Source organism: Sander lucioperca, chromosome 1 (genome assembly GCF_008315115.2).
Source record: "Sander lucioperca isolate FBNREF2018 chromosome 1, SLUC_FBN_1.2, whole genome shotgun sequence".
NCBI lineage: Eukaryota > Metazoa > Chordata > Actinopteri > Perciformes > Percidae > Sander > Sander lucioperca.
This window is the reverse complement of record NC_050173.1, coordinates 49,206,855-49,231,321: the sequence shown is the minus strand read 5'-3', so window position 1 is coordinate 49,231,321 and position 24,467 is coordinate 49,206,855. Positions and strand designations below refer to the sequence as shown.

At 41.1% G+C, this 24,467-nt stretch overlaps 1 protein-coding gene across 9 annotated transcripts in view; it reads right to left on the bottom strand.

Moving 5' to 3' along the window:
* The window catches only part of tenm2 (teneurin transmembrane protein 2), a 226,685-nt gene extending 207,464 nt beyond the window's left edge, over positions 1-19,221 (bottom strand). For all 9 annotated transcript variants that reach the window (XM_036005167.1, XM_036005147.1, XM_036005153.1 and 6 more), the window contains exon 1: positions 18,747-19,221. The gene's annotated coding sequence lies outside the window, so the exon portion shown is untranslated. The remainder of the gene's footprint in view (positions 1-18,746) is intronic.
* Between the last annotated feature and the right edge of the window lie 5,246 nt (positions 19,222-24,467).

The following is a 24,467-nucleotide window of genomic DNA, read 5'->3' as shown; positions in this document are numbered from 1 at the left end:
GATACAGTTAAGCTTAAGGATTTACTGTGCCACATTTTAACATTAAAACATGATGTATAAATATATGAATATGCAGGGGCGTAGCACATAATTCTGGGCCCTGTAGAAAGTCATTCTCTATGGGCCCCTCCCTGCATCCACATCTATTCATTCTAGCATATTTTTGGGCCCTTCTCACATGAGGGCCCTGGGTACTGAGTCCCATTTCCACCCCCAGTCTGACACCCCTGTGAATATGCCAACAATTTGTATTTTAAAAGCTTAGTATTGTATGCACCATAAAAAGGTATGTATAAAGGCTTAAGGCCGCCCTACATGTTATTGTAGGCCCAGTTTAATATGCAACACAATTAGATACCATTTATATAGTAAGGGGGTCCATGCTCCGTCTCTCTTTCAGCTAAGGGGTTCTTGGCTTAAAAAACGTTGAAGACCCCTGGTTTAAACATTCTGAAATGTAAGGTAATAAAACCCAGCTCACTAGTTAGTTTGTAGCAACTGCTGTAAAAAAGCTACGGCTTGCTTTATAGAATGAATGTCATAAAAAGATCAATTTGTTTCTTTAGGAATAAGCAATAATACAATGCATTTATTATTCCTTTTTACAGACTTGTTTATTTTCATGTAGACTGGAGCATTAGAGATGCCATTATAAGGCCTGGGTAAATTGTTCCACTGAGGGTTGATCTAGCCCATAACAAGCACCACGATTATAAAACATTTATGCAACACCGCCCAACAGGACAGCTTTCATTATAAATGATCAAGAATGTTGCAATTGCATGGTGCAGTTACTTTTTTTCTTATCATGCGGAAGGAATGCCCATTTTGCACCCCTCTATCCGCCCATTAACACCCATTAACTTGTTTGGCTTTTCATCCTTTATCATTGATAAATGCAGAATTATCAGGCTGATTGTTGAACTTCCAAAATTGTCCCAGAAGACGAGCCAGAGATGAGGAAAAGGCAAGGGGATGTGTGCACGTACAATGTTAGCAATTTTCTCTGAATAATTGCCAGGCAACTGTGGGGCACACGAGTAAATAAGAACATAAGTCGGGTTTAGGGCACATTGTTATCACAGCCGCGCCAGTGCTGTGACTGTGCTGTGGGCTAGTGTTCCTCAAGTTCAGCTCACCCGGTGTGATATCCTCTTGCCGATGGTTAGTGCTGGGTCCTGAAATTCTAACCCACACTGGATTTCAGTCCTTACCATTTCCTTTATGTTATGTCTTAGCTTGAGCTGGGTAACACCAGCACATCACATGCCTTTTTTTGCAGCCAAGGACCCCTTACAAGATAGAGAATATCCCGGGAACCCCCTCATGCATGTCCCTTGGAATAATTTGCCTATTTTTTTTACACTTCTATAGTCTTAGTTTTGTGAGAGAACAGAGAAATGTTTTAGAATCTGCAAATATGTTTTATACATGTCTAATATATTTCAGTTATAGATGTGTTAGATTAGAATGTAATCTATGAACTATTATAGATTTTAAATTGAAGTATTATTAATTGAACTATAACATTTTTATATCATGAAAATTTAAATGAATGAATCTGAAAACCTTGCACAGACCCAATGGTGGAAGAAGTATTCAGATCCTTTACTTAAGTAAAAGTACTAATACCACACTGTGAAAATACTCTGTTTCAAGTAAAAGTCCTGCATTGAAAATGTTTCTTATGTAAAAGTATGTAAGTATAACCAGGAAAATGTACTTAAAGTATTACAAGTAAAAGTACCTCAAGTTTTAGAAACTGGAAACGATCCAAACAGTTTTGTCAATTAACAAAGTGTTTAATTGGATACTTATCTCAGCTGGACTTGTAGGCCTGTATATTGTTGGGTAGTTTATAATAAAACATCAGATTTGTTTATGTGTGTGTTATTTGTGTGCGAAAAATAATGTGTAAAGTAACTAAAGCTGTCAGATGAATGTAGTGGAGTAAAAAGTACAACATTTCTCTCTGAAATGTAGCGGAGTAGAAGTAGAAAGTGGCATGAAAAGAAAAGACTCAAGTACAAGTACCTCAAATTTGTACTTAAGTACAGTACTTCAGTAAATGTACTTAGATACATTCCACCACTGCACAGACCCCCTGGCCGAATGAGGCTGGGTTTTTAGAGCTGCTACTCCAGACAAGCTTCAGTTTTCTAGTAAAACAGAAGTGAGACAAAAGTGATGAATATATAGGAAGGAGGAAAATACAAATCCCCAATCCTATCTCTTTTTGGGGGAGAAACATAAAATAACCAATCCATTATGCAGGCACCACCCCTGCTGTGTTCCCCTGATTCCCTCTAGCTATTAGCAGCTTAGGACACAAATAGATCACACAAGATATTAAAAAGCAGCGGGACTCTAACAGTTTAAAAGCCCCGCCGTAATCCTCGCTGTGGAACAAAAACACATCATGAATGCAGTCAAATTATTGTTTTTGCTGATTCTTTCTTCTTTTTTACGGTTATTGTTTAGTATTCGTATTTTATAGTGCGTGTTTTTATGAGAGATAGAATTTACAGATACAACCCAGGTCATAAGCCAGAGTTAAACCCATCAGCAACAACATTCACAAGAACAATGACAGCACCTTATTCTCCACGTTCATATATTTTTCAGGGCTGTCAAAATAACACGTTCATTTCGATTAATTAATCTGAGAAAAATAACGCGTTAAAAAAAATAACGCAGATTAATCTATTCCATATTGACGTTTGACCGAGAGCCGTTCTAGCCACCATTGGACTGTAAAATGAAGGAGGGAGACGAGAATGTGCTGCCTGGATCATTAACTGGAACATTAACTTGTAAAAATCTTCTTCCTGCCAACCCTGGCTGCCGAAATCTGGAGCCACTGATATGTCTGCTCTTCTCTCTGATGCTCTGAAACAGACGATACAGGAAACACAAACACCGCTGCATGTGACGCTAGTTAACACTATACTCAACAGCAGCTAACGTTAGCCTACCGCTAGCTAGTTAACACTATACTCAACAGCAGCTAACGTTAGCCTACTGCTAGCTAGTTAACACTATACTCAACAGCAGCTAACGTTAGCCTACCGCTAGCTAGTTAACACTATACTCAACAGCAGCTAATGTTAGCCTACTGCTAGCTAGTTAACACTATACTCGACAGCAGCTAACGTTAGCCTACCGCTAGCTAGTTAACACTATACTCAACAGCAGCTAACGTTAGCCTACCGCTAGCTAGTAGCTGGATTAAACATGGTTAAAATGCTGACAGCTAACGCTAAACGGTGTAAAATTTGACTGTGTTTCACTGTAGAGGATTCAACAGCGGGATGTAACAATCTGCAGCTGCTGTTGTCGGAAAAACACAGATGGTGCGTTCAATGAAACTGGTAAACTACAGCCTCGTGGTGCATTTGAAGTTATTGTAAATGTCCATTTCCCATTGCTGTTGTTTTTGTCGTTCAACAGCAATTTACTAGTGAAATAAGTTATTGTTATTGTTATACATTATTATTAAATCATTTAATTTTGACCATATGGCCTTAGCAATAAACAAGCCGTTCTTTAATGTCACCAACTGTTGTTTAGTACCCTTTTTTATTCTTTTCTTTTTTTACTTTCTTAAAAAGTATCGGTTCAGGCACTGTTAATTATGTATGCGATTAATTTTGATTAATTAATCACAGAGTATGTAATTAATTAGATTAAAACATGTAATCGATTGACAGCCCTAATATTTTTGTTTAATTTCATTTTTAGTTTCAATAGCGGGCTGCTATTGTAACGGGTTGTATATGTGTTCTGTTAAATTGCTGCATAAATGGGGACAGCGCCGTCTGCCGGCGTCACTTTCACATTGCGCCGCGGCGCTAAAAGTAACGAATTATGGGTAATCCACAGCAGAACTCCTGATAACTGCTGTGGTAAGTCGCATGTTAAATGCTGCAGAGACAATATTAGCCAAAATGCTTTAAAGCCCACCACACAATGTTTTATTTTACTGTATTCTTGTTGTGATGTAATTTAGAGATGAATGCCGTTTGTTTGGCGTCGAGTGAGTCATTAGTTTTAGGCTCAGAGCTGAATGCTAAATGTAGCCTAGCTTATTTTGCATGGTTTCTAATGCTATTCCTCCGTCTGACTTACTGTGCGTTGTGTAGGGCTGTTTACGTCTCTGTCCGTGATGTCGACATGCTTATCCTGATTCAGCTTGGTTTCCTCATGTGCAGGTAACTGAATTTGATATTGACTTTTGTTATGTGAAAAATGTATAATGTTAAACTATAAGAGCTATTTTCCGGTGTTGAAGACACTGTACTGATTCATATATTGTATTTTTATACAGCAGAAATGCCTTAGAAGTTGAGGATTTAATTTGTTTTATTTTACATTTTACTGTGAAATAGACAAAGTATTGTAAAACATGTAACTCCTGATAACTGCTGTGGGCTGTTTACGTCTCTGTCCGTGATGTCGACATGCTTATCCTGATTCAGCTTGGTTTCCTCATGTGCAGATGCAGCTCCACATACACAACACAGTGAGACTGAAGCGTTAAGGACCGTAACACTATAGTGCTAAAAATATTGAAGTATCTGCCTGGCCATGGCAGATTCAATGATGAAAACTCAGGAGACAAATGTAATGTTGTTCATAACAATGAAAATGTACAGATGTATTACTGTACTGGATTTCAAATCTTTAGTCACAGATCTGTGCATGACAGGAAATAAAACATTTTGTCAGACCTGATCAAGGAATCAAGAGGTGAGTGAGGCTGATGTTAATGGCTTTTGACATCATCTAACTGACAGCACCTGGATGTGCTATAGACATATGAGAATGGGGGCATACTGTGTAACACAATATCATATTGGTACAAATTTGACACAAATATTTTGCAGAAATTGATCTTTAACATGAGCAAGGTGCTTATTTCAATTATATAGACAGAAATGTGATTTTCTTAATCCAAAAATTGTGCCATTTTCAGATTTTGACTTCAGCCGTAGACAAACAAGGTCTTTGAGATCTTTGATGGACTGCATGTCTCCACAGGATCCCACCATCCATGCTCCTGTATTACCTCACTCTATTCCCATTCTGCTTCAAACTCTCACTGGATTTAGCTCCTTTTTGGGTTATTAAATCCATGTTGAGGAAAATGAAATATCGGCAGACATAATAAACACAAAGGCAGTTTAACTGATTCTGTCAGTGTGCCTTCACAAACTAAATCCATGAAACTAAATCCATGAAAATAGCACAGGATGCAAGTGTTTGCTCTAAGACAGTCTGAGTACTTAGAGGCAAAGTCAATTTTTTAATATCAAAATTGCCCTTAAGCCTTTTCACATATTTTATGCTAACCAGATGATATTCACCAGTTGATATTTGAAGTGATTGAAGTATTTTTTTTTCCTTCATTTTGACAATTCTGACGCAAGGAAGCATGGTTGGTATTATAATAATTGTTTAGTTTTGCTCAAAAGATGCATGACGATCAATGACAAAATTCATATTTTTACACTAAAGACAGCCAGTATGTGTGCTGTTTTTTGCCTAAATTCAGCAGACCTGTAGTAAAAACAAGCTAGTAAACGTGGAAAGGTTTAAGAGTGGTTACACTAGCATAAACCCATGAAATTTAATTTTCCAAACACCATAATAGTTGGAAACCATGCATATGCAAATGTAAAACCAATCACTTCTGGTTGCAAACCAATTTTGCTCTCTACCATTGCAAAGAGTGTGTCATGTTACTTCATGCATCCAAACATGTTTTGATATAAAACAAAAACATGGAGTATTTGATTATATTAGAGGTGTCACATCACTCCACATTCTAAATTACTCGAGAAAAAGAAAAGCTCTCAACTCACGTCTTACAGGTAGCAGCGTGACTAATCACTTTTTATTAAGCACCTAATTTGGCTGCAACATAGCTGACTCTCAAGTCCAATAACACAACCAATTGAAACCGTAACGAGTTAACACTATAATCATTCCAACAGCTGCAACAGATTGCCTAATCAGTCACTTTTTGACTATATAAAATAATGGTATATTTACATATAAAACTGTTTCGCTTACATGGATAGATAAATAATAGCATTTTGTGTCTGGCTTTTGATGTATGCAACCTCCTGCATCAATTTAAAATGAGTATAAAAGTACATCAGTATATTTAATGTTTTATTCCCATTGGTGTCCAGAAGGATCCTTGATTAGTTTAATCACGTTAAACACACATTTAATTAAATCAGCATGGTGTCTCATGTAGCTATAACATGGAAATAAACCTTTAATCAAGAAGAGGTAAATCTCTCAATGTGAACATCAAATACAATATTCTTCAAAAGGAACAATTCAAACTTGAAAGCGTAGCTAACTTCACAGTATGAATCAAACGCATCGTTCCAGGAAGCCATCCTTACTCCTTGTCAGACCTCTCTCCTCAATTACAGACATATTCTTAAATCAGGGTGGAGTGATAGCAGAGTAAATAAGACCGTGTAGTGGACTAGAAGACGTCTGGTGTCTAGACCACACACACACACACACACACACACACACACACACGACATGCCCTTATTATCCACGATGTCACATCACACCGGGTGCCAGGACTCGACACTTGCACAAACGAAAAGAAATCTTAAGGCGAGGTGACACCCGGTCGCAATTGAGAGCTGAGGAATTAACTTTAAGTACGGATGTTCTGACCAGGCGTTAAATATAAAATAACTCTTACATATTCACACACGCGAAGAGACACATTTGCACAAACACACACAAATGTCTCAGAGGGCATGTTCAGGCGCAATCACATCACGTCATCCACTCATGTTATTACTAGTCAATCACCATCTCTTTGTAAACATCAAATACAAATGGAGTAGACAAGTCATTCTCTCTGTGTGCTTGTGTGAGCGTGTCTACATGTGTGTATAATGTGTGTGTGATGAGATTAGAATCATCCAGGACATTCATCTATTCTGTAGCTGGTGAGGAGATTGAGTGGGGTTGGGTGATATGATAGCACTTTCACAAAGGATTACATTACTCTCTCTCCCATTCTCTCTTCGTCATACAGTACTCTATTGCTCTCCCCAATCCTCACATTTGATAATGTACACTGCCTATGTTATGAATTGAGCTGGTGCTAGATAAAGGATTAAGAACCAAAGAAATGGAGCTATATATGCACACAAGCATTAGTGAGTTAGGTTAGTTGAAGTTAGATATGACTTAGAGACAATTCTTTTGCCAAGTGGTATTCATTGCTATCCACTGTTATTTCTGTGCCATGAGCTATGTGAGAAAAGAAGTATTACAGCTAGCCTAATTATGCATCTAATATATTGAGCAAGGCAAACGCAAAAGTCCCGAGTAGGATGAATATGTATGTAGCCAAGGCATAACGGGTTCAGTACTATAGATGCCATTATAGAAGAGATGATTAAATGTATGTTTAAATGCTTGTGACTGTAGACATAATGATAAAGATAACCATTAGTTAATGAAATATGTTGCAATCTAGTGCAAGCTAGATGTGATTTAGCATCAGGGATTAATTGTGACTAAGGTCCTGAAATGAATTTGAACATGTTTAGAGGTGTTTTTGATCAATATATAATAATTGTATGGATTTTCATTTTGTATTACCTCTCTGTATAGCTATATATAGTGGTGGAGTCCGCCATTCCCACATTTGATTCAAATTGCCTTCACACGCACAAGGGATTTATGGGAAACAATGCATGTATGTAATCCAGCGTTGCCATTTTTTTATGGATCTCAATAATATCAACTGTTTATTGTTCACTCTCCTACAGCCTTATCAGAGCTGTATTAAGTTACTGCTACCACGTCACATTAAAATCAAATCAAATTCATGAAACACAGGGTGGCTTTTATCGCAGCTAACAGTGTATTGGTGCTGACAGCAATCACACAAAAATGCATCTACAAAACAAGATAATGGACAGTTTCTGCACTACTTTTTTTTTACAATGGATCTGTTTGACATATTGCAGGGAGTAATATTTAGATAAAGAGTTGCAGGCAACAGGCTGCACACTTCCAACTCCTCAGCAAGGTAAACAACTCCTTGTACTGTGCCATGCTGCTGTGTGGGAAACTGCACACGTTATGCACAGTGTGAAATCAGACTGCAGTTGCCATTATTTTTGATCGACTTTATTAAAATGTGAGTGTATTTGTTTGGCTGCACTGTAAACAGACCAGTCACTTTTCTTTGTATTGCTGACAAAGTGGCTCCTCAAGGAGTGTTTTCTGTAGTAGTATTATTGTACCACACTTGTTACCACAAGTAAGCACGGGTGGCGCCATGTCAACCAGAATTGAAAGCGGATTCCAACTTTATAATATAATAAATATACACACATTTGTCTTAATGGGTATTTAATGCAAGATATTTTATGACAGCAGTTGGATATAAGGCTCCATATAAACATTGAATCATTCTAGAGATGTAGGTGTGTTAACATCCTGTTTTATGCTCTGCAGTAGAAAAGCTTCTAATTATCACGTCTCTTAAATTAAGTTGATTAACTTAGTGATATATTTAACAACTACTAACTTTCCATCTTTTACAGCAAGTGCATTATAATTGGTTTTCATTTTGTTATGTTGTCATTCGGTGGTTTCTGCATTTTTTTGTTGTTGATACTTTTTACAGCTGGCACTGATAAATCATACTTTATATACCAGAGGACATGAGGCCTCACTAAAAACCTTCAATTGCACAGCCACAGTACGTTTTTTAAAACATCACAATCACTGCAAATTCCATTCCTCTCACGAGAGAGAAGGTCACTGTATTCACAGGCGAAGGCTGGTCACTAGAGAGATAGAGTGACGTACTAATAAAGAGAGAGAGAGCACGCGCTCGATAAACAGACAAGGAAGCCGTAATGACAAAAGCGTAGGAAACTAAGCTACATTTGACTGTAAATGCTCTCCATTACAATAAATGACTTCATTACAATGAAGATGTGTTCAACCTCCCTCTGTGTTTCAATGAGTAAAACTGTGCGACGATTCGTTGAAGTGTGCTCAAGTAATAGAGCTTCAGATGCAGCCTGTGGTATTTACACTTATCCTCTCAATGTGCCGGCTCAGGACTGCCAAAGAGTATTCGTACCTGCTCAGAGCACCTGACTATACACACTTATGCGAACACACACAGAGACACACCGCTGTATCACACTGATACAGCCAGTCCCTGCTATTCTCTGTGCTTATTAAGACATTGAAGCTTTTAGCACCTAGCAGCACTAATCCTATAGCCTTATGCTCACTGCTACCGGAGCCAAATGGCCTTATACACAGGCTCTCTCACTCTCTCTCTCTCCCCCTCCCTTTCTCACTCTCTTTCTCTGTGTGTGAGGGTGAGCATCTGTGACTGTTTGTGATGAATGGACGAGGCGAAACAGGAGAGGGGTGAATGTGATACATTGCACCACTGAGGTCAGTGAGGAGAAAGAAAAAAGAGAGAATGAACAAGGGATGCAGAGACGAAAAGAGGGGATGGGTGTATGTGGGGGTGGGGCAAGTGTGTGTGTGTGTAAGGGTGAGAGGGTAGTTGCACATGAATTGCATACAAAAGCACCACATGCACTCTGCCCCTGCGTTTATGTCCTGCTTGTCAGGCATGCAGAGCACGCATGTGCTTACGCATGTGTGTGTTTGTGTTCTTGTGTGCGCACTGGCGTGTGTGCGTGCATGCGTGTGCAAGGCCGAGGTAGGTTAAACTTGTACTCGTGAAGTGTTCCCAGAAGAGATTAATCATCCTGTGCTGGAATGCAGCATCGTGGTCATAAATCATCACCTGACCTCTCTCTCTCTCTCTCTCTCTTTCTCTCTCTCTCTGCCACACGTAGCGATGGAGTCAGGGTAAAAGGAGTGTCACTGCATATCTGAAGTAAACAAACAGCCTTGACAGAAGCGTGAAAGCTAGGAAACAGAGCTAATTATCAAATACCAATCAGTCCAATTGATTGATCAGTCAAATATATGGAAGCCTATTATTGACAAAACCAGTGACAAAATTAAAATAATAATACATTTTATTTTTGGGTGCTTTTCATGACAGACAAGGCATGACAGACATTACAATGCATTAAAAACATTATACAGGTAAAAACATAAAAAGACACCAGCATTGACAATCACAAAACAGAGACATAGGGTGAGCTGATATGTGTAGGTTATGTGTTATGTGTGTTATCGGCCAGAGAGGCTGGGTATTAGAGTGAGTAGGCCAGTTTGAACAGTTGAGTTTTGAGGTGGGATTTGAATGTTGTTATGTTGTCAGACTGTCAAATGTGTGGGGGGTGGGAATGGCAGTTCTCAGTTCTAAGTTTGTACCCCTGGCATGTGAACTGGGGTTATGATACTGAAAAAAATCCAACCCTATAACCAGACAGAACATTGATATTGGACACTTTTGCAAAGTCTTAGTTAACATTAAATAACATTTTTAAACCTTCAATCTCAACATTTTTCATTTTATTTATTTATACAATTTTTGCACTTGGCAATTACGGGATGGTAAGATTACATTTATTTTTGGCAATGGCAGATGAATTACCACATAGTTAAGGTACAGTTAAGGTAAGATCACTAACTAATTATTGGTCTGTTACAGGACGCAATCTCCAGTCTCTTGTGTGAAGGCAGATGAGCTACATGTCCATCTACCACATGGTTCACTACACCCTGAGATTCCAACCATGGACTGTAAAAAATAATGAAGCATCCAGGTCTGAAAAGTCAAGCCAATGTGAAAGTGCCCTAAACCTGCATTCTATCTACTTCCCAGCAGGGGGCGCTCTCCACTGGTTGACATAAGAAATCTTGTATAGAAGTCTATGAGGAAAAATTCCCTTCTTCTTACTTGAGTTTTTACCTCCAAACTTTTTCATAATGAGTTTATGGTCCAATCGCTAGTTTCAAGCCTTTTTCACAGCATGATGTTCATTTTGTAAATTATGGTTATAATTACGGTAAAACTCCATTGGATGACTTGCTTCAGTCGTTTGAAAATTGGCAACTTTCCCTCTTTAGCGTTTAGCTTAGCGTAGTGCCATTGGAACCATTGACAACCTGCTTGGCCAAACTTGAGGCTATGAAACAGTAGTCCACAAACTCATGGGTGATGTCAATGATGTTACGTCCATTGTTTTTACAGACTATGATTTCAACTTTCTACATAAAAGGACAAAGTTAATTGTCACTGAATGTTGGCAATGAATGTCACGTCACAAAATCATCAAAAATAAACCTAATTCCTAGAATACTAAGGTGTCCAGTATACTCGCCGCAGCCGACCTGTCGTGTGCAAAAGTGACGTCATGGGAGCGCCATAACTGTTTCTACTGGCGCGTGGTGGTCGCGACACTAGTTGCAGTCTTCTCCTGAACAGAGGTGTCGCTAATGAGGAAAGGCTACAGACGTTGCTATTTCTACGGACTAGAGGAAGAAGAAAAAGGTAAACAACGGCAGAACTGGCAGCAGCATTGACGTCAATGTTTCGATTTGATTCAATGACCTACTTCGTCGGATCAAGCCTTTCATTCACCATAAAAGAACTCACCTTAACCCAGTAAGTTTACAAGAGAGACTTGCAGTCACTCTGAGAGTCCTGGCATCCGGTTCCTCTCGAACTCGTCCATGCTTCCTGTTTCCGCTTTGTTGTGCGTTGCAGAAAAAAACAGAGTGGTGACCTCTGGTCGCGCACTCAAAATCCTGGCGTCCCAGCGAGATCTACGTCATTTTGACGTCACATTGGCGCGTGACAGGTCGGCTGCAGCGACTATAAAAAGGCCTTAAGAATCCATTAGACTTGGCCTGAAAGAAGGGGAGGGCATCAATTCAATATTATTATTTACTGACTTTCATTTGAATATCATAATATGATTATATCTGAAAATGCCAAAAAAGCTGGAGAAAGTCATGAGAGCATTTTTGGAAGTTCGCATGAAATCAGAATTTGACACCACTGGGCTTTAAGGAGAAGTAAGGACAAACTACTGTATATTTCTAGCTGCTAGTCAAATGTCTAAGGAAAGGTGGGAGCCAAGAGAAGCTGTTGAACAAATGTTTGGATAAAACCTTTAGACCACCCCACTCGGATTTCAGTAAGAAAAGGAGGCTAGCCAGAAGTCAGTGCTACACTGTTTCAGGTAGAAGAAGAGATCCTTCCTTGGTTATGTTCAAGTACAGGAAATTGATTTTGTAATATTAAAAATTCAACAGCTGAGTTTCATTACTTTTCTGAGCCTATTCCGTTTCCCTTGTGGAGGGAGAAAATATCAAAGTTTATTAAATTACTTCTCTGAAAAGTCTTTGGGGATGCCATCTTAACTTGCGTCCTCCTTCACAAGACCATTTTAGACTGTAACTAGGCATGTCTGCTTAGAAAGAGCAACAGAGAGAAAAGGAGAGGGGGAATAAGCAATAGAGGGAATGAAGGTGCACTAAATGTCATGAATTCATTGGCTGCTGCAGAGAGTTTGTGGTTATTCCATTGGCTGTGAAATGCATGGAATTGAATGATCCCACAAATCAAAGGTAGGGGAGTAAGAGTACAGTAAATGGAGAAACCACAGTAATTCCTAACTGGAATTGCTAGTGTGTTATTGCGTGTGTCCCTTAGCCGATATGTCCTCGACTAGCCAGGGTTATAGACCCTCATGCAGCCGCAATTGAAGTGAAATAGAAATGCAGAAAGCAGAGGATAGTTCACTGGCACAAAAAGTCCTCACGCATCACAACCATACATCCTATCTGAAGGAGTACAGGGGGTCAGGGCTTGACTCGGTCTGTAAGTTTAAGCAATGAATAGGCAGTTTCTTTGAGCATGACTCAACCGGCCACACCTTCCTCTTCAGGGCAGCAGAGGATAAGTGCACTTTTCACTGTATTTTTCAGAACAGAGCAAAAAATAAAAGGCAAGATAATTTGTAATTTGAATTGGAGACTACTCTCCACACTGATGGAAATAGTTTAAAAAGAAAACCCTGCACTTCAGGGCCAACAGATCAAGGCTCTCCATGGTTACTTTTTTATACAAGCTAGCTCTGCAATGTCAGCCAAGAAATTCAGTTTGATTCACTGTGGCCTGGAAAGGCTCAATGGGCATTTTGCTTGCTTTTGCATCTTTAATGGGACCTATTTAACTTCACAATGGGGTCAGCCTTTACCCAGTTTGCACTCCAAGCAGGTGTCATTTCAACTGACAGATGATGAGCACCTAACTGGATGATCATGTCACTTATTAGGCCATTAAAGTTGCAACCAAGACATGCAAATATTGATTATTATTTCTTGATTAATCATTGACTTTAAACATTGTCAGAAAATAGGAGAAAATGCCCACTATATGATAAAAAGTCCACGATAATGTCTTCAAATTATGGGTTTAATTCAAGCATCAGTCCAAAACCACAAAATAGTCAGTAAAGTATCATATAGGATATCAAATCTGCTCATTTGAGAAGCTGAAACCATACCTAACCTTTTTAAGCTCTAGCTGTCATCAGTCTTTGTTTCCAGTAGAAGAGTCACCTGAATCATCCATTGTAAAGACTTTATTAGTTACTGACGGGCGGGCTTATACAGTGTAGTCAATGCTAAAAGACTTGGCACTAGCCATTAACCACAAGTTCATGTGCAAGTAGGCACATGAGTTAGATACTTTATTTTTGCTCAACTTAAATGTAACCAGGAAGCTCACAACAAAGCACCATGAGCGTGTGAGGAGGATGAGTTAAAACCAGTCGGTCAGCTGTCAGACAGATGTAGTAAATATCATCCCACTCTGTCATCTCTTCCAACACAAAAACCCACAGGATCCATGAGCATGGTAATCCAAGATGAAGGCTGCTCTCTACAAGCGTCACTTTCTCTAAAGCCCTGTGAATGCCAGGTCACTCGCCACACAAATGCAGACACACACACACACACACACACACACACACACACACACACACAAACAAACTAAACAGTATGTCCAATAAAAATGGAAGGAGTGAGCTAATGGCATTCAGATTTTAGGTTAGGCTAAGAAAAATATACATGTACTGTTAACAATACCCTAATGTAATGACTCTAAAAGCAGGAGCCAATGCAGGAATGCATAAAGACACAGTATCAGTAATGTCTGCTAATTGCTGACTCCAAAAAATGTCAGACCATTATGTATTCAAAATTGTTTTCACATTAAGTTAGAGTCTCACCGGCTAATTCTACTTCTAATAAGCGTCTTGGCAGCAATTTTAAAAATCATTGTTTCAATAAAGAGATATCGAGGGCTCTATTTTAGCGGCAGAGCATTACACGCTATGATCCACTGTGTTTACCTTGATTAAATCATTCACAACCCACAGGCTGCTACAAACTAACCAACTCCTCTATACTCTCTCTTCTCATCCAAAAACACAAGATTTCAGGGAGGCAGCTTTCCAAACTGTTTGTCAAAAGTGAAATTTGATTTTTAATATCTTAATACATTATAATTGTGATACAGAAGAATTAAAATATAATATAATAATTTTTTTTGTTACATTTGATGGGGCGAGTCAATTGATCATTGAATCATAAATAAAAAGGTTATAGAAGTTATGGAAGCAGAGGAAGTGATATCTCAATGGTAAACTAAAACTTATTTGATTCAATGATGTAATCACATCCTTTTAGTTTGACTTTTATCAAAACCCAAGCCACAAAACATTTTTTCAGAAAACTATGGGAGATGTCATCAACCATTCTTTTTCCATCTGTGATTTCCTACAGCCCCATCTACCCACCAATTAATCAATTACTGCAATTAATGCAACTGCTCCTTCAACAGCCAGTCTTTGTAATTTTAGCCTCTCGAAAAACCACAGCATGCTATCCCATTTGTCTAGACAAGCTCCCCGAAGGATCACAATTAATGTCGAAAGTTGAAATGCTGAAATATGAAGCAGAAAGGACAATGGCGCATGAATGAATCAAATTGAGGACTATAGACAGCCAGAGCAGAGAAATGTGGAGGGGCACGGTAAGCAGGGAAAAAACTAGTTAGACGCAGTAGAAATGAGAGGTGAAACTGAGATGGTCCTCTCTCATCAAAGCCCTTCATGCTACCCAAAAAACTGCTCCGCAGGAGGCCAAACCAGGGCAACGTAATAGGAATGAAACCATTCCTGCTGCAGTTTTCTTTTTTGGTTTTAAAATTTATGACACTGTGTTGATTGTATTTCTGGCTCAAAAGAGCCACGAGTATGTGAAATAGCTGAGAGGGGCAGTAGGATGGACAGAGCAGTATATAATAGAGCTAAGCTATAGTATTTTCTATTCCCCGGCACGCACGACAATTACAGCAACAGCATAAACAATGTCACCTCCTCTCCAAATTCTGTCACAAAGACCATCATTTTCAGCCACCTCTCTGCTCTCTAAAGGTCAGTGTTCTTAGTTAAACAGTAGTGACGAGTGATTGTTTCTGCTTCCATTACCACCTATCCTGTTCTGTCTCAAATTATAAGATGTTATGGTCTAATGTACAGTACAACCACAGTGTCTGCTATATTTCAAAAATGATTTTACCTGATAAAATAACAATCATGCACTGAATCATTCAATATCTGCTTGTGAATGGCTTTAAAACCAAAAAAGAAGAACAAATGGAGGTTGCAAGCAGCAGGTGTGTAGATGTGCGTGCTATATCCTTTTTAACATCTTCCTGGAAACATTTGGCCCCACACACTAAATCGAATGGATCAAACTTGCTAATGTTTCTTGGTTGCGCTGTCAGTGGAAACAATGCTCAGTGTTTACACCTGGTTGAGTTGTCCAGGTAAAGGAAAAAATGTTAACACTGTGCAGAAAATAGTTTCCAAAACAACTATTTGCTACAGGTAATTACACCGGAGAGACATATAGTGTAAGCAGTGTTTTGTTATGACATCAGTTAACATGCTGCAATGTAGTTATCATTAATAGCATTTGAAACAATGAACACAATGGTGGCCATTTTGTGTTTGAAAGGGACGCTTGGCTCTAAATTGGCAACAAAATTGCAGTGGCCAAGTCACAAACATACAGCCCACTATGCTGGTTCATTATCTAACACTGAGTGGGTTCTGAATTGGTTGGAAAAGGACAAAATGTATTAACTTGGCGCTCAGTACCAATATGGGTCTCGCCTGTAGTGTCAAAATGGCATTAGGGAAATTGGACGCTTGAGGTTTTTTGATGCTGTTTTCCATCTGTTTGCATGTGTGAACGGGACAGTCCCATCTGCACAATGCAGGACAAAACCCAGCAGAAGGGGTCACACTCTGTATCACTGACCTCTGAACAGCCCCACAGCCCTGTTTGTTTGATGCGTGCGTGTGTGTCCGTGTGCGAGTTTGTCGCCGTGCGTATGCATTAGGTTTATTGTGTGAAGCCTTCAGTCTTTAATCCCCTAATCTGCTGAATCCTGGAAATCACTGCAGTCATCTGTCAGCTGGAGTCAGAGCGGGCTACAGGGTTCAACACGAGCACACACTTGCACACGAACCACACACACAATCTCAATGATGGTCATTTATTCAACAGGGCCAGCCTCATTTCAGTCTAATGAAGATGGATGCTGCTCTTTCCAGGCCTCACAGGTGTCGCAGTAAAATGTATAAATACGTAACCCACATAGAGGAAGAGAGAGAGAGAGAGAGAGAGAGAGAGAGAGAGAGAGAGGGGAGGCGATAGATTAACAGAAAGATATTTACTCTTTCATCATATTCATGTGTGAATTAACAAAATATCCAGCATGCACATAAAGGTTTCCGTGTCTAAAAGTCAATCTACAGTATATATCTCCATGGTAACAGCACAGAGTTAATCTTGTTGAACAGTTGTGAAGGTCCAACAAGGACATGGACTCAGAGAACCCGTAGTGCTCAGACCCTTGAGTCAAGTCTAAACCTCTCAGGGCTGCTTGTGTGTGTCTGTGTCTGTGTGTAGCCATGCCAAATGGGACACCCTGAGGGCTTGTCTGGAGATTGTGGTTGACACGGCCTGCTGCTGTCCACTGTGAGCTCCTATTAGCACTTAAGACTGTGGCACACACACACACACACACACACACACACAGCTTGGCAGGTTAAAGACCGACGGGTGTGTACTTGTCCGTGAGAGTAATAGACAGCTAAAGCACATGATGTGCGCTTGTTTCTGTATGTCAGTAATGATTGCATGCCAAACTGAGGAGGTTGGTTGGCTTTCTTTCATTTATTTATCTATACACCCCTGTCAAACACTTGAGACTGAGGGATGGAAAGTGGGAGAGAGATCAAAGAGCGTGAGAGATCACACAGACGCAGGCAGGCTTGAAGAGAGCTAAAGGTGGAGGAGGAGAAAGAAGGGCCACCGCGAGAAACTGCACCAGTTAGACTGAAGTGTGAAACTCAGCAGGGCGTCTTGTCGCCAAGATCTGCGTGGCATCTGTGCGTCTGTGTGTGTTTTCATGTCATAAGGTGCTGAGGACTGGTAGGCTCTGGGATATACAGCTGGTGTGTGGGCCTCAGCCCTTGACACCCTAACTTGATACACAACTGACTCCAATTTTTTTTTTCTAATGCAACCTTGAACTTATTGCAAGAATATGGCATTCAATTCTTAAGTAAGCGTCACACTCATGACCAATGAATATCCATTCCTGAGTGATGTCCTGCAGTGTTAAGGTCCTCACTGCAGCTCGAGGGGAGCCAGCTGGGCTGTGGTTTTCAGCCTCTTTATGTCACCATAAACACAGAGCATAGCAGCAGAGGAAAGGTGTTAAAATGCAGCACAACACACACACACACCTACCTACACTGCCCTTTGATTTACCCCTCCACAAAGCATAACCATGCATGGTTTTCTAATCCAATATACAGCAGCATGTAAGCAAGTTGGTGAAATATGAATTAATACAAAGAATATATAAAATTATAAAGAGCAATGTAGAAATTGGTGCTTTTAAAGAGATTAACTAGTGAAATGTGGAGAGGCAGGAATACGCGACAGGAGCCGCGGGCGTGCGGACGCACCGCGACGACGCGCAGACCTGTGGCCGTCCGCGAGCGGTAATGACAGGTCAAGCAGCCAATTAAAGCCCACCAGTAACTCCATCTTTGTCATGATGACGGGAAAGCATCTTTTTTGGTCTAAGGGCAAACTCATTTTATAACGCATGTATTATAATGCGGTAGCCATAAACGCGTCGGCCAGGAACTAAAGGTTAGTCGAGCTCCTGCCTCTCATCATCACCACGACAGGTCCAACATGCCACTTTGACCCTTTAAAGAAAGGAAGCTCCGCACAGCCGGTACACGTGTGGTTTTTTGGTACACATATCACAAGGATGTGTGTGTGTTGGCATGCCGTGCAGATGTGTGCAAACCTCTCAAAGCACAAACTCCACAGCGATCCATAAGAGGTCATCCCCGCCTATTGACCAGGCAGCTGGACAAAACGACACATAAACGGCACTGCGGACACGCGAAGGGCGCCCTGTGTGACCAATGCCAGTCAATTACAGGCTAAAACGACAACCGCAAATGATATTCCGGTAAAAGGCATCTCAATGTCACCGCTCTGCGCTGCCCTCCTTGCCACAAGAACTGATTGCGCACACACATGTGGCGTTTGTGGCCGCAGAAGCTGGTGTGTAAACAACAGGAGCGCGTAAGCATCGTTTCCATAGGATTTGAAATATCACGTACCTTTTTGTTTTTTGCTCCAGCTATGTGCGGCACTCACTGCATAATCCTCCTTCAATTTGAACTTTTCCTTCGCTCCAATCGAACAGCCCGAAGCTACTTGACACTTGTTTATTGCATAGGCCACTTTTCTTTGCTCTGTCTGTCCTGACAAGACGCTATATTGCACACAGCGTGAGACGAGAGCACGGGGGGGATGGAGAGGAAAGGCTATATAAGCCTCCAGTACAACATGTTACCAAATCGGGGACTCAAACGGAGCAATCCATTCCGCGGTGATGGTCGTGATATGGAACCAGGCAGCAGTTTGCAAACGGCGCGTCTTCCGTTGATTCTCTTCAGACCTGAGAAACGGCGGGCAGGCGGGCATGCTCTGAACGTGAGCGACGGCCGATCGGTTAAGGGCTGCGCGCAGCAGCATCCAGGGAGCGACCATCCACACACAGTATAGAGGAATGACCGAGGCTCGCGGAGCGCGCGTTCACGGCCAAAGCCAAGTCAATGGTCATTATCAGTGCATGTGGCGAGTAATCCCCTGTGGACTGACTGCAGCTGCATCCCTACAGGACGACATGCAGGGATCAACAGCGATTAAACAATTACAATTCAAAACTAGTTAACTGAAAATGACTGCAAATGTAAAAAAAAAAAACAAAAAAAAAAACATAGTATTATTTGAAAAAGATAAACCTATTATTTATATATATATATATATATACACACACACACACACACACACACACACACACACACACACACACACACATATAGCCTTCATGCTGTGATACCCTACTGAATATCATCCTGATCATTTACATGCACTGTATTAAAGGAATAAAAGGTTGGTCCCATTATGCCAAATGAGCTACAGTTGCATTGCCACATATATTTACAGCCTAACAGGCAAAGTTGACTCTCACTGTGTATTTTCCAGAGCTTAAACGTGCCTGCTTTGGGTGTTAGTACCTTCCTTCCACGGCCTAGTGCTCATTACAGTGGTCCTCATGCATCTCTTTTTAAACAGTGCACCCACTGCACTGCAGGCTACTGTTCACATTAGCACACTGCCTAATGGGCTTTCTCTGTATTAGCAGCAATAGAAAGGTGCAATAACAGAAGCATGCAATTATGCACCATAACTAGGGAAACATTGTTAACAGTTACCCTATTGCCTCTCACTCTCCAAGCTGTAAATGCATATTTCCCAACGGAGGTATGATAATAACATTGGCTTATTTGAAAACACCTTGTAAGGAGAACCTTGTGGCTCTTTTGATAAAGATTTCATTTCAGAGGCATTTTTATGCATAACTGGGGATTAGCAGGGGACATAAACCTCCCACTTCTGGCTTTATTTATTTATTTACTAACTCTTTAATGTCCACCATAGGTATATTGATTAAGACAAATAAGAGAGTTGGCTTATAAGTAAAATTTCAAAACCTCTGTGTGATTTGAATTCACATGATTAAACCCAGAGCGAAGGGTGAGAGGAAAGAGAAGGGAATCATCAGCTCTCTAGTGGGTAACACAGGTGCAGTATGAGATGAAAAATGCAGATGAGGGTAAGATGGCGTACTGAAACATTTTTTAAGTCCCCAAGTGATAACCTAAAAAAACTGCTTTGACTTAGGCCGCTCTTAATCATGCAGGTGCAGCTTGTCCTGAGCTGTAAAGTTTCCTCACACTGTCATTTGTGGTGTTTTGTTTTCTTAAAGACAATGAGCTGCGTATGGGTCCTTAAGATACAACATAAACTTGTTGTTAAAAACAATGTATCGTTGCTTGCAGTAGTTAGGTTTATCATTCTGTTAATCGACAAAACAAGAGCCAAGAATAACATGATACAAAATATATGAGACATTTGCAACCCCGCACCGACCCCCCTCATTTCCCAGGGTGTTAGTGGGGATTGGAGAGTAATGGTGTCAGCAGAATTAAATCTATCCTTTCCATCCGTCTGCACTTAAGTCCTTGCATATGGACACACCTAGAGATTAGCCCTAATATGTCCTATAACAGGCCAACACTTAGCCAGTGAGCATAGATGTGGAGACCGGCCAGTGAACAAACCCAGATTAGATTGCCCAGAAGCTGCAGCTACGGGTGGCTGACCAGCACATTGCTCATCGGTTTAAAATCGACCTCCAAGTAGACAGCCGCCAGCTTCTGCCTACAAGCTGCCCATGTGCCTCCTTGTGCCATAATGCAGGATCAGTCGTGGCAATCCTCCACCCTCATTAGGGCACACAGAGGACCGCTAGTGCAGTCTAAAGTACCACTGGCAATTCACCTCTTGTTAAATACAGTTTTTCCAACTTTAAAGCAAACTATGTCAATAATCTTTTGCTAATAGGTTCCATTTCTTGCATTACCAGACTTCCTATCCCGTCTCTTCGCCTCGTGCCATAATTACAAACCGCCGTCTTGAAAAGTGATGGATCATCATAAAATCTGACCCTTGGATGAATGTGTTGCTCAAGCCATGCTCAAATGAGGAAAAAATAATCCTGAGGCAAGTTGTCAGATGCTTTACGTGTAGATGAGTTAACTGACCTTTCTCTATCAAAAGCCAATATTAGCACAAACCATTATAACCTATCAAAGCCTAATGCTTATAGCCAATGCTCAGGGGTCCCTGAGCCTCACAGCACTCCGGTTGAGAATTGCGGTTTCCCAGCCCTATCTCCACTATTACAGACTGCACTGTGTCAGGGGTTCTGTTTAACCTTGTGCAATGAGTTCTCTTCCATACATCTATCACCATATCATATCCGCACCCCCCAAGGGTTAACCCTCCTTTTTGTACATAGTGTGTATCTGTAGATGTTGTGGGTGTCTATGTGTGCCCCGCTAACACAGAGAAGAAGTGCATTGTACTGTTAATTATATAATCAATTCCATTACTTCTCAAAATGTAAATTAGCTAATTAAAAGGACCTGAACTTATAGAATTACCACTGATTAGCTGGCTAAGCACTATCACTGCCCTCTGGATACACCCTTATTAAGCTGTTTTAACAGTGCCTTTTTCACTATAGCAGTAATATAATACATGAATTATAGCTATTCAAAATAGTATAAAAAGAATGACAGAAAACCTAACACGTAGCTGCTTTCACTCAACCAAGACGAGCAAAAAGCAGCAGTAATATTCAGAGTAATGGGTGTTACAGTAACGTCAGACCAATTTGTGCTCACACTAACCTTTGCTTCCCAAAATGAAGCTGCTTATTTAAAATCATATTAACAGGCTTTTAGGCATTTCTTTCAGTCCGTTTTTCTCGGTCTGTCTGCTTGTTTGTCTCTTTAGTAAATAAAGCTTTTACTTTGTGTTCCTGCTCCCCTCATTCCTCGTTTCTCTCATCTCTCCCTCTGTGCTGTAAGTGCCCCCGCTGTAGTGGGAGCTGGCTGATGTGAGGCAATAATGGGTGCGTCAGGGAGTAGGAGCGAGGGTGGAAGAGGAAGGGGGAGCCGGCTTGGTTTGGCACACAAGTCTGCCGAAATTACGTCAAGCAGCGGGGGGCAAATGAGCATTTACAGTATATTTGAGAGGTAGGTGATATGTGCATGTGTGTGTGTGGGCATTCACATGTGTGCAATGTGTTTTCGGGAGGGAAGCATTAGATCCATCGGCACGAGTCTAGATTCTTACAGGCAGCTTACAGAGCAGCAGGGGGTTTGGGGTTTGTGGCAAGGGGTAGTGGAGAAGGAGGGGAGGGGGCAAGACATGAGTGGAGGGGGGAGTGGAACGCTGGAGGGCTTACAGAGGAATAGGGCACAGCTGGTTTTTAATTGAGTCTCCCCCCCTACTACACAGCGTGTACGTGTGTGCACACAAACACACACTTATTTTTACTCAGCAGTTTTCCAGCTGATGGCTCGGAGGAACTAAACACTTCGGTATGGCAGCAGCCTTCATACAAAACCCTCCAAACGTGCACTGTTTTGGTCGTGTGCCTGATAAAGCCCTCCACCAATCAAGGCCTCTGACAGCGGCACATTCCCATGAATCTTAGGGTCAAGTCTCACCACGAGCTGAAACAGCCTGCCTCCTGCCTTACCTCAGCTTGTGATCTCAGCTGGGAGGACCAGTCACACATGGAATTCAAACTTTCTCTTTTTCTGAATTTTATGGCTAGTCATGAGATATGACTCAGCATAATATATCACTTAGGGACCGTTTGGTATTTATGTAATGGACCACGGGAGGAAAATAGGTAATGTCTTTTATTCTTTGTTGAGGGGAGGGTCATTCAATTTGTTTTAGTCTAGGGGGGAGGGTCACCCAACTTTTGTATTCATGAGAACAGTAAAATTTCAAAGTGGCTTGTTTGATGCATATTTATCCACGTAGCTCCATGTAGCTCTCTCAGTCTCGGCCCCTATCGCTAGCAGATGGTCCCTCCCTGTTTAGTCAGCCAGACAATTTGAACTGTAGCTTTAGAGACCGTGGGATTTCTGTACTGTACCGTTTAGTTCAAAAACATCCAAAACACCGTACGAAAACATACCAGACGCAAGCTTTTATTTTGAGAAGTTGAAGCTCGCAGACTGCACCAGCTGGGAGGGCATGAGACAGGAGGGCTCCAGGCTGCAGCCATACCTGATTCAAATAGCCTTTCGGTCCCGGTGGTATTATATATATACACTCACCTTGAAGATTATTAGGAACACCCTACTAATAGCGTGTTTGACCCCCTTTCACCTTCAGAACTGCCTTAATTCTTGGTGGCATTGATTCAACAAGGTGCTGGAAGCATTCTCTATAAATGTTGGCCCATATTGAGAGGATAGCATCTTGCAGTTGATGGAAATTTGTGGGATGCACACCCAGGGCACGAAGCTTCCGTTCCACCACATCCCAAAGATGTTCTATTGGGTTGATATCTGGTGACTGTGGGGGCCATTTTAGTACGGTGAACTCATTGTCATGTTCAAGAAACCAATTTGAGATGATTTGAGCTTTGTGACATGGTGCATTATCCTGCTGGAAGTAGCCATCAGAGGATGGTACATGGTGGTCATAAAGGGATGGACATGGTCAGAACAATGCTCAGGTAGGCTGTGGCATTTAAACGATGCCCAATTGGTACTAAGGGGCCTAAAGTGTGCCAAGAAAACATCCCCCACACCATTACACCCCCACCAGCAGCCTGCCCAGTGGTACCAAGGCAGGACGGATCCATGTTCTCATTCTGTTTACACCAAATTCTGACTCTACCATCTGAATGTCTCGACAGACATCGAGACTCATCAGACCAGGCAATTTTTCCAGTCTTGAAAGGTCCAATTTTGGTGAGCTTGTGCAAATTGTAGCCTCATTTTCCTATTTTTAGTGGAGATGAGTGGTATCCGGTGGGGTCTTCTGCTGGTGTAGCCCATTCGCCTCAAGGTTGTGTGTGTTGTGGCTTCACAAATGCTTGGCTGCATACCTCGGTTGTAACCCATTCTCCTGTGACCTCTAGCATCAACAAGGCATTTTCGCCCACAGGACTGCTGCATACTGGATGTTTTTCCTTTTTCAGACCATTCTTTATAAACCCTAGAAATGGTTGTGCATGAAAATCCCAGTAACTGAGCAGATTGGAAAATATTCAAACCAGCCAGTCTGGCACCAACAACCATGCCACCCTCAAAGTTGCTGAGATCACCTTTCTTTCCCATTCTGACATTCAGTTTGGAGTTCAGGAGATTGTCTAGACCTGGACCACACCCCTAAAT